Source organism: Phascolarctos cinereus, unplaced genomic scaffold (genome assembly GCF_003287225.1).
Source record: "Phascolarctos cinereus isolate Bilbo 61053 unplaced genomic scaffold, phaCin_HiC Scaffold_726;HRSCAF=1367, whole genome shotgun sequence".
In the NCBI taxonomy this organism is placed as follows: domain Eukaryota; kingdom Metazoa; phylum Chordata; class Mammalia; order Diprotodontia; family Phascolarctidae; genus Phascolarctos; species Phascolarctos cinereus.
The window spans coordinates 228,495,517-228,512,826 of NW_027556098.1; the positions used below are offsets into that span (position 1 = coordinate 228,495,517).

At 39.6% G+C, this 17,310-nt stretch overlaps 1 protein-coding gene and 1 pseudogene across 2 annotated transcripts in view; both read left to right on the forward strand.

Annotated features, from left to right (window-relative positions):
• Positions 1-13,555: 13,555 nt before the first annotated feature.
• IFIH1 (interferon induced with helicase C domain 1) overlaps positions 13,556-17,310 on the forward strand; it is a 112,136-nt gene continuing 108,381 nt past the window's right edge. The window contains exon 1 of the mRNA XM_021004885.2: positions 13,556-13,646. The gene's annotated coding sequence lies outside the window, so the exon portion shown is untranslated. The remainder of the gene's footprint in view (positions 13,647-17,310) is intronic.
• Positions 13,557-16,273, forward strand: LOC110220731 (protein mago nashi homolog pseudogene; annotated as a pseudogene). The gene is made up of 2 exons (XR_013483047.1): positions 13,557-13,646; positions 15,657-16,273. The product of XR_013483047.1 is annotated as a protein mago nashi homolog pseudogene (transcript).

Consider the following 17,310-nt stretch of genomic DNA (forward strand, 5'->3'; position numbering starts at 1 on the left):
TTGTAGGGATGTAAACAGTCCACCCTTATTAATAACATTTTGTATCTTTCTGTCCCATTTACCTTTTTATGTCTTTCTTGAGTCTCATACTTGAAGATCAAATTTTTTGTTGAGCTCTGGTCTTTTTATCAGGAAGGTTTGGAAGTCCCCTATTTTGTTGAATATCCATCTCCTCCCCTTGAAAAGTCATGCTCATTTTATCTGGGTAGTTGATCCTTGGCTGCAATCCAAGCTCCTTTGCCTTTTGGAATATCATGTTCCATGCCCTGAGGTCTTTTAATGTAGAAGCTGCAAGGTCCTGTGTAATCCTTACTGTGGTTCCATGATATTTAAATTGTTTCTTTCTGGCTGCTTGCAGCACTTTCTCTTTCATCTGGTAATTTTGGAATTTTGCTATCATATTCCTTGGTGTTGTCAGTTTTGGATCTTTTTCAGGTGGTGAGCGGTATATTCTTTCTATGGTTATTTTACCTTCTGGTTCTAGGACTTCCAGGCAGTTTTCCTTTAAGATTTCCTGAAATCCAGGCTCTTTTTTACATCATGATTTTCAGGTAGTCCAATAATTTTTAAATTGTCTTTCCTGAATCGATTTTCCAGGTCAATTGTTTTACCAATGAGGTATTTTACGTTTTCATCTATTTTTCATTTTTTTGTTTCTTTTTGACTGATTCTTGCTCTCTCATAGAGTCATTAGTTTCCATTTGTCCAATTCTACTTTTTAACAGATTGTTTTCTTCTGTTAGTTTTTGTACTTCCTTCTTCAAATGGTCAATTGTGTTTTTTAGGGACTTGTTTTCTTCAGTGTACTTTTTTTCCAATTGGCCAATTGTATTTTTTAAGGACTCTTCTACCTGTCTCATTTGACTTTTAAAATCCTTCTTGAGCTCTTTTAAGAAGGCTTTTTGGGCTTCAGACCAATTCATATTCCCTTTTCATGTTGCAGATGTGGGTTTGTTGACAATGTTGTCCTCTTCAGAATTTCTGTCTTGATCTTCAATCTTCTCATAATATGAATCTATGGTATGTTTCTTTTTACTCATGGTGTTTCTTTATTCCCTGGCCTTTAAAGAGATTGAACCCCTCCAGCTGGGGAACAGAGGGCACTGACCCAAGCTTCTTGTGTTGAGAGCCTAGGTCTTGGTCACTGGCTGTGTGCTGGGGCCTCTTATGTTAGCAATTGGAGGCTGTAGGGTTTTGGCAGCTTACCTGGTGTTGGGCTGGAATTGGCAAGGCTGGAACTTTCAGGCAATTCTAGGTTGCCTGCTTTTCCTTTCCTTTAGGTTTCTCAGCTCCTTTTAGATGCGTGCTGCAGGGTGTTTATCTGCCTGGGGCCCCTTGTAATGCTGCCTCCCTTATTTCTGCTAATGCACTGGGAGATTCCTTTGCAGTAGAGTGCCGAGGCACCTGGTGGTTTTCTGAGCTGTTTTCCACTGGTTCCCCCACCCTCATTGAGGCATTCAGAGGTCCAGGTGTTGGTGTTTGCCTGCTCTACCACCTGGGCTTCAGGATCTCTTCCTGGGGTTCTGATAGCTTACCAGGTATTGGGTTGGAATCAGCAAGGCTGGGGCTTTATGAAGACTTTAGGTTGCTTTCCTTGGCTTCTTTCAGATGGATGCTGCAGGGTGCTTATCTGCCTGGGGCCATTTGTAGTGCTGCTTCCCTTATTTTTGCTGAGGCACTGGGAGACCCATTTGCTGGGGTGCTGCTGCTGCTCCCCTCTTTCTTCTAGTTCAGTTGTTCCAGGGTTTTTTTCTGTGGTGATATTTTCTGGGTTTTCAGAGGTTGATAGGGGAGAGTGAGAGCAACTACCTTTTTACTCTGCCATCTTGGCTCCCGGAAGTGGAACTTGCTCACATTCTGATGCAGAGACCACACAAATAGAAGGTTTCAGCTGTGAATCAAATAGAAAGGTCTAGCGATCCTTTAGAGTGCAGTGGAAAAACATGATAATGTCTCACTTTTAATTTACATTATAAAGTCACAATTAATTCCAATACCAAAATCATATCAGTTTATGGTAAACTAGTTAAACAGTGCCAAGGACTTTGGTGGCAAGAAATTTCTTTTCTGGGCCTTCAGTAGTTGTGGCTGCAGCACCTAATAACTCTTAGTTGCTAGGTTGCATCTCCAGGAGAGTTCTTACTGGGATGGTGACTTCAGGGTTTGGTTTCAAAGCAGGGCAATATGGTGGTAGGGGGTAGCACCGCCACTCCCATAGCCCTTGGACCTACCTGTCTATCAGTGGCATTTGCTGGTAGTGGTGGTGATGGTAAGTCCTTTTTCCAAACTTTGAAATTGTAAAGTGCTACATAAACGTTATCTAGGATTATTTTAAGAAAATTATTTTTCTTAACCTTATCCACACCTGGCAACAGTACCACAGCAAATCTTAATAGAGAATTCTCTGTCCCTTGTCAATCCCTGAACAATAACAGAAAAAGAAAGGGCTTAAAAGTCCATAAATTGGATAACTAATAGCTGAATAACTGGAAAATAGTTATATTTACAATACAGGATTAATATGCCAGATTCTAGTTTAGTAGCATTCTGCTGCTGGACAGGCTATCTGGATACAAAACACGCTCCAAACCAATGTGTTAACTGTGATGTTTGTCATGAGAATAAGTATGGTAGTAATTCTAGTTACCTACTCAAAGAAAAAATCTACACGTTATTTGTATTAATCAAAATTTGCTGTAGTTTTCTTTGAACAAGTTGTTATTGCCTAAATTGGCTATATAATTTCAAAGAGTGATTTTTACCTAGTGGTCATATGTCATCAGTCATAATAGCTGCAAGCTATTCTGTTCTTAAATGTGGGAAGCTCTTCAGAGAATAAAAGGTCAGTTAACAGCAGTATCCTATGACTGCCTTCTCTTTCCCTCTATTGGTATTTAAAAGAACAAAATGTTTGTGGTGGTGGCCTTTGAAACATATTAAGAATGAAATTCTCCTTCTGGGCTTTAAGAATAGGTAAAGTTTGAAAGGGAAAACTCAATCAGCAGGATTTGCTTTCTCTACCTCAAAGATACAGCTGAAGAGACTTGAAAAGGAAACAAACTTCTTACATAAAAGAAAAGATGAAAATGAAAGTGATTAGAAGAAAACATTGTGAAGGAGATAGGAAACTGAAACCAAATTGAAACTAGAAGATAAAATAGAAAATGCAGAAAATCAGTAAAATAGACAAAAATAAAAATTTGAGAGATTGTAAGATAATGATGGTAGGGAGAACTAGGCATTCCCAAAAGGTGATATACCACAACCATGGGAAACTTCTAAAAGAAGACAGCACCCTTATTTTTCCTATACTCCATATACATACATCCTAACCCTAGCTTTCTCTCCACCTAGCAGAGTGACATAGTCTTTAGGTAGTCAGTAAGTGACTCTTGGTTAGCCAGGTGACTAGAGTGCCATGGATAGAGTCCCCTCCTGAGTCAAGAAGACTCATCTTCCTGAGTTCAAATCTGGCCTCAGACACTTACTTGCATGTATCCTGGGCAAGTCACTTAACCCTGTTTGCTTTAGTTTCCTTATCTGTAAAAATGAGCTGGAGAAGAATATGGCAAACCACTCCAGTATCTTTGACAAGAGAACCCCAAATGAGGTCATGAAGAGTCGGACACAAATGAAACAACTGAACAATAACAACAATAAAGTGAATCTTATGTTCTGTGTGTGGGTGTACTCTAGGGTTCTGTCCTGGTCCCTCTTCCTGCATCCCTTTATCACTGTCAGTGTTCTTATCATCTTCCATGGGTTTAATTATCATCTCCACGCAGTTACCTCCCATGTCTACTTCATGATGTAGCCCCATCTCTCTAATGAGCTCCAGTACTACATTATTAGCTGCCTACTAGACATCTCCAACTGCATGAACCATAAGCAAATCAAACTGAACTTGTCCAAAACAGAGTTTATTATCTGTCCCCCTAAATACTTCTTCCTAACTAGCTTTTTCTGTCAAGGGCTCCATCATCCTTCCAGTCACCTAGGTTCATACAGAGTCTTAGGGTCGGGCGCCATTCTTCCCTTGACCTCACTTCCCATATCCAAACATTTGCTAAGCTGTGTTGATCCTAGCTCTATTGCATCTCTTCCCTAAATCCCCTTCTTTGCATTCCTGTTGCCGCTCTAGTTCAGGTCTCCATCTCTTCTTGTGCAGAGTCCTTGCAGTAGCCTCCTACTTAATCTCCCTGTTGCTAGTCTCCTCTACTCCAGCCTTTATAGAGCTGCCAAAGTAATGTTCCTAAAGCACAAGTTGCCCTCCTGCTCAATAAACTTCACCAACTCCCTGTTGCCTCTGAAAGAATACAAGCTCTTCTCCTTGGCATTTAAAGCCCTTCAAAATCTGCTTCTCATCTATTTTTCTAGATTTATCCCACATTTGTCTTCTTCATCTGCTTTACATTGAAGCCAAGATGGCCTACTTCCTCGTAAATGAATAGGATGGTCCTTATGTGGGCCTTAGCACAGGTTGACCCCGTACTTCTCTCCCTGCTCACCTTTGCCTTTTGGAACCCCCTAGAATAGACTCATTCAAGACTGCTCAAATATCACCTCCTACATGAAGCTTCTTCTGATCCCCCCAATTGTTAGCACTCCCAAACCCCCACCCAAAATTACTTTGTATATGTGATAATTGCTGAGATCTATGTATACACTTGGTGGTTCTGCAGTAAAAATGACATGCTACACCTAAGTTGTTGCTCTGCTTTCTGCAATCTGCAGATAAGTTGGTTAAGTAAATTAATTATCCATCAAGAGAATATAGTTTATAGTTTGTCTACGAGGTAGTACTACACTTAAGTCACCTACCGTTTGGTTTTCTCTTCTCAGAAAGCATCCAGTACATCTCTGTGAGCTCTCAGTGCCTGTAGTATCTCCACTACTCATTTGACAGTGCTCAACTGCAAACTCTTAGACTATGGCCCCCTCCTATCACAGGCACAGCTGGGAAAGGTTTAATTGCCCTTACTAGTTGGATTCAGAATTCAGCCTAGGGGGGAAAAAAAGGAAATATCACTCTGAAATGTGATTTGTTTGTTTGTTTGGTTTTTTTTTTGTTGTTGTTATTTTTGCTTTTTGGTGAGGCAGTTGGGTTTAAGTGACTTGCCCAGGGTCACACAGCTAGTTAAGTGTCAAGTGTCTGAGGCCAGATGTGAACTCAGGTCCTCCTGACTCTAAGGCTAGAGCTCTATGCATTGTGCCACCTAGCTGCCCCTCACTCTGAGATGTGAAAAAAAAATTATAAAAATCTTGATTTGGCTCACTCACACCATGTATTTGGGAAACCTGCTTTCAACCAAACTCATTCATAAGACTCAGATGGTTGACTTGTTAGTGGTCACATAATTTATTAAAACTGAGTAAAAAAGATAACTGTATAAGAACTGTCACAGCCAAACTGATAGATGATAATAAATATGTAAAAGATGATAGATAATAGATAGATAGATAGATAGATAGATAGATAGAAAGAATTACTTCTCTGAATATTTTTCTCACAGTGGATTATGTGAAGCAAGAAAGTTCAGATAAAGAACAGAGAAACCACACAGATATAGTAGCAAACAAAACTTTATGTCTACGCCAAGTGGAGGAAGAAAATGGGTATCAATAGGGAAAAGTCTAGGCGTGTAGCTCTCATCACCCCTGGTCCCAAGATGAGGGCAGTATAAAGTGGAATGTCTTCTGGATGGAACCGTGTGATGATTTTCACACTCTAGTTAAAGGCTCAGAGACGTTCAGGGCTCAAACATATGCAGAGTTTTAGCCAAAGAACAAACTGGCATCAACAGGAGACTGCTCTGTGATCCATAAGACAAAACAGTAATATAGCTGGAACCAACAAAATTGTGGCATTTTCTACATTGACCAATAAAGAGTGAGAAATGAGGGTCAGGGATGTAGTGAACTTAACTCTTAATTCTGTCAGTCTGTCAAGAGTTTGGAGGGTAGAGTGTTGAGAGTTGCCACAGAGGTAATGCTCAGTCTTATTATCCTTTGCATACATGCGTCCTTGGGGGCTGGGGCCATACTTATCAAATCAGTTTTCACTGTTCAATAGATTTTAACTTGCTTAAGAATAGAGACTGTTTTCATTCTTGTCTTTCCATTCCTAGCACCTAGCATAGTACCTAGAACATAGCAGGCATTTAATAAATTCTCATCAAATTGAATTAAATGACATTACTGTTTTATTTGTTCATAAATGCTAATAAAATATGTAAAAGCTGAAATGACTAATCAACTATCAAAAACCATTATATCCCAACCTGAATCCAGAAACCTGCTTAGTCAGCCTAAATCAATTTACAAATGCAACACAAGGTCAACCTTTGAACCTTTGATTTTTGACTCTCCCAACAGGACAGATATGCTCTTGAAATAAACAATCAATCCAGAATTTGATCAGTGACTCCATTCCATTGCCCTTTATTCTCATACTCAATGAAAACGTTGGTACGAAAGGGATACTACTGTAATTTAAACTAGATTTGTTTCCTGGACTTCACTTCACTCCTCCACTTCAATCCAAAGCAACCTAGCCAGGGTACATATAATAAAGATTGTAACAGAAATCAACAATTTGTAATTATTTTGGAAGAGAGAAGATCACTTGACACAGTCTGACTGAAAGCATGAATTCTGAGACACCTGGTTACTAAGGCAACGTAATGTGCTAAATATCAAAGGGCAGATATACTGGATTATATGAAGACACACAAGGGGATGGGAGTAGATCAGTTGCAGCAATCAGACCACAGATTCAGTTCAAATCAACAAAGTTATTGACTCCCTATGTAGTGTCCAGCATCAATGCTAGATGTCCCGTAGGGATTCTGGGGCTTTGCTTTGGAATCAGGCATTTGAAATGTCACTGACAACACTTCTCTAAGAGAGAAGGCTGGGAAAGAGCTAATGGCAGAATAGTCAGAACCAGGATGGGCCACTCCTTCAGGGTCTAATACTAATGCTAACCCTAACTATTATTCTGCATATTCTGTCCCCCTCTTCCCCCCAAAAAAAAGGCATCCAAGAAGCCTATGGATGGAAAGGGCAAATTCTTATTGGCCCACAAAGAAAGGGATACATCTCAGAACACTATGGAGGGCAAGGTGCAGTGGTGAAGCCTGAGCCTAACTCCAGGCAGAGTAAGGCTTGGGAAGAGAGGGAGACCTTCAGTCTCTACCTTCCTGGTGACACTTCTGTGTCTCCTATCCTGGGAACCTTTTTCTTTACCTTTAAGATTTTCCCTTCCAAACCTCTCAAACTTTCCTGTTTTTAGGAGAAGATGGGGGTAGGGAACGGGATGGTGAACTTGGAAACAGAGTCAACTGCTCATCCTAAATCACGAGACCAAGGACCACTACTCTGGAAGGTCTGATGTCCCTGAGGGAAGCCAGATCTACAAAGCTCTGTGCCAAAAAGAGCTAGGAAAACTGATGTTCCTACTCTGAGACCAACTCTGTTTCCTAGCGGTCTTGAAGTTCCCCCTTCCAGCTCCGTAATGTGAGATTTTAGCTGTATTTGATTCCCCCTCATCTCAGTTTCATTTTTAGTAAAGCTGAATAAACTTCCTCTGTGAATTTCTCTATTTAGGGGGTCTCAGGTTCTTCCTCTATAAAACTAAATTGTATCAGAAAATTTCCAGTTTTTTCCAGATATAAGCAGTCCTCATTCAGCCCTCCCCTTTCAGTCTCTATTTGTTTAATATAAAGGTCACCACTGTCCTCTAAGTAATAGCTTCATTGATCTTAGCACCTAGTTATTGAGCACAGTTAAAGTAGACAGCTACCAAATAGCCTGCTTCCCTGGCTAGGGACAGGAGTGGAAAACCTCCCCAGGAAGGGCCTTCTGGCATCCCACAGTCTTTCCTCTTTCCTTTCATGAATCAATATGTGTGTCTGTCCTCTGACAATCTGATGGAACCTTTCATGTTGTTTGTCTCAGGTTTAAAAATTCCCAGCCCTGACTCTTCCTGGAACACTGTTATAGGTGATATAGGAATACAGAAAGGAAGGGGAGGGAGAACTACATAAAATGACTCCTATTCCCAAGATGGTGGGGGGCAGGGAGGGACGATAAAAAGGGAGAAGTGGGTAGATACAAGACTTAAATACATGACAATTAGAGGACAAGACAAGGTAATATTTAATAAAATACTAAAGTAAATTTTAGTTGTTCAGTCATGCCACACTCTTCATGACCCCATTTGGGGTTTTCTTGGCAAAGATATTGCAGTGATTTGCCATTTTTTTCCTCCTGCTCATTTTCCCTATGGGAAACTAAGGCAGACAGGGTTAAGTGACTTGCTTGCCCAGGGTCACACAGCTAGTAAATGTCTGAGGCCAGATTGGAACTCATGAAGATGAGTCTTCCCAACTCCAGGCCCAGCACTCTATCCACTGTGCCACCTAGTTGCCCTACCAAAAGGAATACATCTAATTAAATGCCAAATAAAAAAAAAAAAAGGAAACAAGAAGTGCTAATTCCTGTCTTTGTTTTAGATTGTTCTCCTCTCTCCTAATGTAAACCTACTTATCTTTTCAGGACCAGCTCAAGACTCACTTATTTCATAGACCTGAATGAGACCTTTGACCTTTGACACAAAGATAAGGGAATGGCTGAGACAGTACTATGAAAAATACAATTTTCACAAAGAAGCAACAGGGTAGAGTGATGAATCCAAGTTTGGAAGGCTTGGGTTCAGCCGCCAACTCTTCTGCTTACAAGCTGTATGACTTTGGTCAAGTCACACACTGTATCTAGACCTCAGTTTCCTCCTATGTAAAATGAGAAAGTTGGACTAGTTGATCTTTGAGGTCTCTCCCACTTTTAAATTGTGCCAACAATTTAAATTGTGCTCTGATCTAATAGCAAAGTACCCTGACAGCAAAATCCCTCTGATGTTCTTCTTGCCCAAGGCCTTGTACAGTTTGGCAATATGATCTGGCACACACAAAATCCCTCAAGGGAAGATTTACAGTGCAGAAGAAATGCATTCACTCACTGAGAGGGCAAGACACATAGATGCACCCAACCTCTATCACAGTTCTAACGTTAAGGAACTACAGTTGGTCCCAAGAGAATTGAGGACTGTTCCCACTTTCCTTTTTCCACTAAAGGGGTCCTTTCACTAGTCCAGACCAGGTTTAACCCCAATGGGCCATCTTCAGTATTTTGCCACTGGACTCAGATGGCTCTGGAGGAAAGAGTGTGATTGGTGACTTTGCACAGCCCTGCCTCACTTAAATCCAATTCACTTGCAAGATTTCACTTTCCTGATGTCATTGGTCCTCTTCAAGAATGAAGGATAAACAATAGCAGCCCTAGGGGAAACCCAAGCTCTAAAGAGAAGTTAGGTTTCCCTTTCTCATGTGCTTTGGCTAATTAAACCCCCACTTCAGAGCCCTGGGGAAAACTTGTTTCAAACTTAGGTGCTGAATCATATGTAAGTCTCCCCAGAAGAGACAAGTGGAAAAGCTATTCAGTGTACGGAACCAGTATTTATTTCCTATACACAAAAGAAAAGCAAAAGAACACAGAAGACCCACAGAGTACAATGATGAAAAGACTTAAAATAGGATTTAAGTAACTTAACTAATAACCATAGTCATAATCTTTCTGAAATATAAATCATTCTGTGGCCTCACTGAATAGGCATTCTACATTTCGCCTAGTCTTTGTACCATCTAAAGAAGGTCCATATCTTCTGATAAAACAAGTCATGCTTGGGGTAGGCCTCTTGTTGGTAGTTATCTTCTCCACAATCCTTGGAGCAGTTGTTGGAGACTCTTCTTGCTACCAGTCAGTTCCAGTCAAAAAGACCTAGAACATTTGGACCTCTTGAACTTAAAATGGTGCCTCCAAGCTTGGACATGGCCACTTGAAGCTTTTATAGGCTGTACATGTGCATTAGATACCATGTGCTTACAGCTTCCTGGCAGCCAGAGTGAGATATAAGACAAACTCACCCTCTAACACCCTGCCCCCCCTGAAGCACCTTCAAATTGTGCTGGCAAGATCTGTATCTGGAAGAGAAAAGAGCACTGAGGGTGAAGTCACTTCCTTGTAAATATTTATTGAGTCTTTAGCTCAGTGGCCAATGAGGGGATCTGGTTGTCATTATAGTACAGGTAGAAGGGCCTGTGGGAATGGTAAGCAGTAGCTGTAGCCAATATCCCTCCTGAGTATATCAGCCTCTCTACCCCTGGAGCTATCTACAGCCAGACCATGGAGAAGTAAGATGTTTAGAAACTAGCCTTCATCCTACTGGCTGTGTAGAACCTCTTGGTGGGGTGGGGAAGGGCGGTGGGAAAGTGGTGGGGCAATTGGAGGGGGTGGAGAAGGGAGGGGCAGGGTGGGGAGAGTATGCTGAACTGCCTTTAGTCTTTGACCCTTCCAATATGTCCTACATATTTCAGGCCAATGACTTCAAATATTGCAATAATTTTCAAGAAAGTTTTAGATTTATAGGCATGGATATTTCCTCCAGCAAAGCACATGGCAACTCTTCTTTAGTGAATGGGTTTTTAAGAGTTAATGTGGCTGAAAATGTCATCATTCTGTGGCCAGCCATGTGATTAGCCTCTCACTTGGCTGGTACTTACCCAACAGACATACAGTAGTCTATTACCAGGCCCATATTTGAAGCCTTTCCAGCTTGGTATCTTTTGAGAACCTTTGTTCAGAGTCTGTCACAGTCAATAAACATTTCTTAAGCACCTACTATGTACCAGACACTGTATTAAGTGCTGGGACTACAAAGACAAGCATAAGATGATCCCTTGCCCTAAAGAAGCTCACAATCCAAGAGAGAGACAACATGTAAAAAGAAGGTGAAAATTGAGGTTGAAGAGAACCTGCTCAGTGACACGGTCCTGCTGGAAAATTAGCTGAGGAGATGTGAATTATACAGTTGAATTCGTCTTGCAGAATGGAGATCAAGAAAGCAGGCTGGGAAACAATTACCTTCATGACATGTGGCTTCATTGACAAAGTTTCAGTGGCATCATAGCTAGATTAACTTTCCTCACATACCACTTTCATTATGTTATCCACCCACTTGAAACCTTCAGTGGTTCTCACTGCCTAAAGGATAAAATCCAAACTCCTTATTCTGATGTTGTGATAGTTAAAATCTTCCACAATCTAGTTTAATCTTTCCAGTCTTAAGTTCTGTAATTCCTCAATATGAATAGCCTTCTTCAATGAGTAGGTCTACTCAATATTCCTGAAATATATCCTTGCAATCTCCCTCCTAGGATTCTCACTCACTTAGAGCAAGAGTTCTAAGGTATAGTCTATGAATTAAAAAAAATATATATCTTGATAATTGCATTTCAATAAAATTGGTTTACTTCTTTGCTGTTGTTGTTTAGTCGTGTCTAACTCTTTGTTACCCCATTTGGGGTTTTTTTTGGCAAAGGTACTGGAGTGGTTTTCCATTTCTTTCTCTGAGTCATTTTACAGGTAAGGAAACTGAGGCAAACAGGGTTAAGTGACTTGCCCAGGGTCACACAGCTAGTTAAGTGTCTGTGGTCAGATTTAAATTCAGGTCTTCCTGAGTCCAGGCCTGGTGCTCTATCCACTGTGCCACCCAGCTGCCCAGTTTACTTCATAATCTTATGTATTTTATGTTATATATTTAAAAACACTATTTGAGAGGAGATTTATAGGCTTCAGATGGCCAAAGAGAGCTGACCAAAAAAAAAAAAACTCTTAAAGATCTATGTCTTCTCTCTCTACCAATGTAAATGCTATCCACCCTGGCATATTCAAGATAGACTCCACTCCTTCAGTGAAACTTCCTCTGACCATCCTAAGATTCTTCTCTGTCTCTTCTCACAACTAATATCATATTTATTTCATATTAGATTCATTTGACACATGATTTAATACTTACTATTGCTTGTTCCCTTTTTATAGTTTCCTAATTAAGTAGTTATCCTCAAGAACAGGGATTATGTTTTATATATTTCTGTGAGCCCCTCTTGATTCTTAACATAGTACTTTACTCAGTATACACTGAGTATGAACTATTTATTGACTGATGTCCTTCTTCTCATCACTCTATATAGTTCCTGAGTGGCGATTTGATATGGATCTCCAACCTCAGAATACCCCTTCCTGTGAAACTGAACTTTGTGATTCTAATTATGATAGTTGCAGTGACCCTGGGTAAGTCACTTCATTCCCTTTGCCTCAGTTACTCATCATAAAATGAGTTGTAGAAGGAAATGGCAAACTACTCCAGTATCTCTGCCAAGAAAACCCCAAATAGGGTCACAGGGAGTTGGACAGGACTGAAATGACACAACAACAATGCTATCAGAAATAATTAGGGATATTTGCAGGTCTTGGTTAGTAGCAGCTTTAAGAACTTATTTTCATGTGGGTTTTATATTGTAATGTAGCTGCCATTTTCTTGATGTGGGTGTCTTTTTTCCCTTATGACATAGACAAATGTTGATGTTTACTACAAGTTGCTACATTAGTTGCTAATTAAGTTGCTAGTTGCTTCAGCCAAAATTTGTTGTATTGAATCCAAGAAAAGAATGGCAGCTTTATCAAAAATAAAATTTAAAAAAAGAAAAGTTGTATATTAAAGAGAACTGGGAACCTACATGCTAGGAGACAGGAATCCTTCCCACTTGGATTCCTGATAAACATAAAACAACTTTACCCTTGTTAGGTCTGTGCTTGAAAGTCCCTATGCAAATGAAGGGGGAGAAACACCCTATTTTTGTCTGCAAGGTTCTAGGGAAAGCTATGCAAATAGGCTTTTGGTACAATGGAAAAGGCCAGCTGGGTGGTGCAGTCAGTGGAGGTGGATCTGAAGTCAGGAAGGCTTATTTTACTGAGTTCAATCCTGACACGAGCTGTGTGACCCTGGGCAAGTCACTTAACCCTGTTTGCCTCAGTTTCCTCATCTGTAAAATGAGCTGGAGAAGGAAATGACAAACCACTCCAGTACCTTTGCCTAGAAAACCCCAAATAGGGTCATGAACAGTAGGACAGGACTGAAAGAATTGAACACCAACAAGACAATGAAAAGAGCACTGATCTGGAGTCAAAGTATGGGGTTTCAAGTCCTACTTTGAACTGCTTAAATGACTTAAGTCATTAAACCTTCATGGACCTCAGTTTCCTTATCTGTAAAATGAGGAAGTTGGAGTAGATGACTGCTGAAGTCCTTTCCAGCTCTATCTCTTTCCGTCGCTGATTTTGTGATATGAGACAACATTTTACTTTGGGACAAATCGGTTCATAGGGGAGTTTAGGGCTTTTTCATAAAGTACCTAGGAATCTGGCATTGTTGTTTGTCCTTAGTTTTTCCAAGGGGTCCAGTGATCTCACAGGGTGATGTCTTGACTCATGCTTGAATTGGATTAAAATGAGGTAGAGATGCACAAAATTGTCAACCTCACTCTCTCTTCCAGAGTCATCAAAATTCAGTGGCAAAACAAAAGTCAAGACAAGCGGTGATGCAGTGTATAACCTTGGCATCTTTGATATCTGACTAAACTCTAAGCACCCCTCAGCACCTCCTTCAGCTGCCTTCGTAGTTGGTCATGAAAACCAACTGTTCTCATTCAGCCATTCCTGGGGTTGGAGGAAGTCTTCACATGCTTAAGGTAGACATCCCCTAACTCACCAATGGGTTTGAGGCCTATTGGCTATTCTCAACCTGGTTTAGCCCATCTGTAGACATGCTTTTACTGGGGTGTGGCTGCTGTGTATGCTGTAGCTTCTTGGAACCACAGGTGAGAGTTGGGGGACAGATAGATACCAAAGGTGGATGAACATCCCTTAAAAGGGCTGGGCAAGCTCTCACACCAGAGGTGTGAGTCTGGCATTAGGGATCATTCAGAAACCCCAGTCATGTCACTCTCCTCATCACCTTTCCCCACAGACTTCATCCCTACCAGGCCCTACACTTCTGAGGAAGAATGAAAACTTAATTATACTCAGTATGCAACACTCCAAAATAAATAGCCCAAATAACACTCATTTTATTCCTTGTAGCAGGGTCTGTGCCAGATGTTCTGTTGCGGCACCTTCTGTTGTTCAAAGACTGTTAAATGGCATAGTACATGGAGTGCCAGACTTGGAGTCAGAAAGCCTTGAGTTTGAATGCTGCCTCAGAAACTTACTACTTTATCTCTCAGTTTCCTCACCTATAAAATGGGGATAATAATAGCACCTTTTTACAGAATTGTCATAAGGATCAAATAAAACAATATTCATAAAGTGATTTGCAAAGCTTAATGTACTACATAGATGTTAGATATTATTATATTATCTAATGGTTTATATGAAATAATTTGAGAGTTAGTTAACAGGGAAATCTCAATTCCCATGTTGAAAGAAAAAATATGTGCATATATGTATATATATATATGTGTATATATATATATATAGATAGATAGATATAGATATATTTTAGGGCAACACATATAAATAAAGCCTAGAGCATTAACACAACTACTCTCAACAGCAATAAGAAAGTTAGGAAGAGAAAGGATTGGGGAAAAGATAATGATTTCATTTTTTGGACATGTAGAGTTGGTTTTTGGGTTTTTGTTTTTTTGGTTTTTGGTTTTTTTGCTGGTCAATTGGGGTTAAGTGACTTGCTCAGGTCACGCAGCTAGTACATGTTGTGTGTTGTGTGTCTGAGACCGGATTTGAACTCATGTCCTCCTGACTTCAAGGCCAGAATTCTATCCACTGTGCCACCTAGCTGCCCCTGGACATGTAGAGTTTAGATGTCAACAGGACAACCAATTTGAGATGTTTAATAGGCTGTTGGAGATAGGAAACTGGAGATGATGCGAGAGATTAGAAGGGAAACTAGGAGACAGGAGTGTCACAAAAACCTGGAAAAGAAAATATCAAAGAGAAGAGGATGATTAACAGTGTCAAAAGCTGGAGAGAGGTCAAGACTGATGAAGAACTAGCAAGTACATTGTATTTACGAAAGATTATTTTCTATTACTAAAAATAAGACAAAATAAAAAAGAGGCCTAATTTTAAAGAGAAATAATGAGAAAAGATTTTAATCAGTACCAGATGTGAAATGAATAGAGTAAGAGTGAGTTACCAGACAAGTGATGTGGTCAGTTACTGTAATATTAGTGTTTGAAGTGACATAGGCTGTGATACTGGCCAGAATGTTGTAAATAGTTACATATATCTTTATGCTTATTATTTTTTCACTCATTGTACATATGCTGTAATTTTAATATTTATTTAATAAGAATAATTGCTATTGAGAAAGGAGTTTTATCCATTCTATTTCATTTAAATAATTAATTTTTAGTGAATAGAGTAAGGGCTTGAGATTAATTAATATATTATGTTTGTTAATGTAAAATAAATTATCAGCAGCTCAGGATAATTGCATTAAATATATAGCAGGAAATCAAGTGGAAGTCTGAAGTTGGGCAATCCACAGGTGAGAGGGTTGACCAGATTCTGTATAATCTATGTTACACTTAAAAATTAATTCACATTGACATAAAAGAAAACTATTGGCCACCTATTTTCACTGCATTGATATGTTCAATTATTGGGTTTTGGTTTCACTTTTTTAAAGACTCCTCTTAGTAAGTTTAGAGGTAGTCTTCCTCTGCTGTATCCCACAGATTCAGGCCCAGCTCTGCTCTGTCCAGGGTCCTCAACTTCTACCTGTGCTATTACATGAGGCACAAGAGCAAATTTGGTCATGTATTCCTGAGGTCTGAGTTTGAGCCAGATGGACAACTGAGGTATGCCAACAACATCCATTACAAAAATGACGTCATGATCAGAAAAGTGGCATATGTCCATAAGAGTATGATGGAGGAACTGAAGAGACTCATTGATGACAATGAGATTACAAAAGAAGATGATGCTTTGGGGCCTCTGCCTGACAGGGTGGGCTGGCCAGGAGCTTGAAATTGTGTTTGGAGACTCACACATTTTTTTTTTTTATCATATCCAAAATTGGCTCCCTTATTCATGTGAACCAGTCCAAGGATCCTGAAAGTTTACAATTGTTTTATTACCTGGTCCAGGACCTGAAGTGTTTAGTCTTCAGTCTTACTGATTTGCATTTCAAGATTAAGCCTATCTAGGCTTTTTTGTTAAAGTTTTTGTGTATGCTTAGATGGTGGCTTTTTTTTTTTCATTCTCAATGTCAAGACACTTTTGTGTAAGCTAGGAAAATATGTTTTTTTTATGCTGTATGATTGTCTTTAATAAATATGCAGGCGAAAAATTATATGCTTTCTCTCTTCAGTGGTATACAAGGATCCTTCCCTTTCCCACCCCATATTTCATTGAAAGAGAAAAATGTCTCCTGTTTAAAAGAAATTTTTTCTCAATCTTGCATCATTCCCAATAATCAGAGGTCAGCTACCATGGGTTTTCTGCAGGGGAAAGAAGAAGCAGTAAGTGAATAATTTGGACTATCAATGAACAGAGAGAGCTCCTTTGTCAGGAATAGAGCAGGATGGGAAATTAAGATATCAGTTGCCCACTTTGGCCATGGCTCTGTGGTTTATCTCTTTTTTTTTAACCTCTAGTTAAATATTTTCTGTCCCAATCAACAAAACTGGTGTGCCTTTGGGTACACCAACTACTTCTTATCCTTATTCTTAATGGTTCTCTGGGGCTTGTGGAAGTTCGAAGAGTTGTCCTCATCTTGATTGCTTTCCCTAAAGCAGTTTTAGCAGTTTTCAAACTTTTTGTTCAAATGACTCCTTTACAATCACAAAAATTATTGAGGACCCCAAGGAGCTTTCTCTTATGTGGGTTATATCTATAGCAAAGGTGTCAGACATCTGGGCAGCTAGCGATATTACAAGCTGCAATGTTCTCAGTGCTGCCAGAACCAGATTAAAATGTACCTGGGAAACATTTAACAAAATAAATTTAATATACAGTAGAACACAGATAATGTTAATTTGTTTTCTAAGTCAATATGCTACCAGCTGGGATCCTTATATACAATTTAGTGACCACTATTTCTATTTGAATTTGACAGCACTGACTTATATTGACTATTTTAGATATTAAAATCTATATTATTTTTATAAAAATGGTTTTTACTTCACAGACCCCCTGAAAGGATCTCCAGACACTTTGAGAACTGCTGTTGTAAACTAAGAATCACAGGATGCCCATCAGACCCAGTTCTTAGACACTCCCCAAATTAATAATCTTTTTTGAGAGCCCAGACCCATTGCTATTCAGCATAGAAATTATACCAACACCCAAATCAATTCAACTAACAAAAAATGTATAAAGGGCCTATAG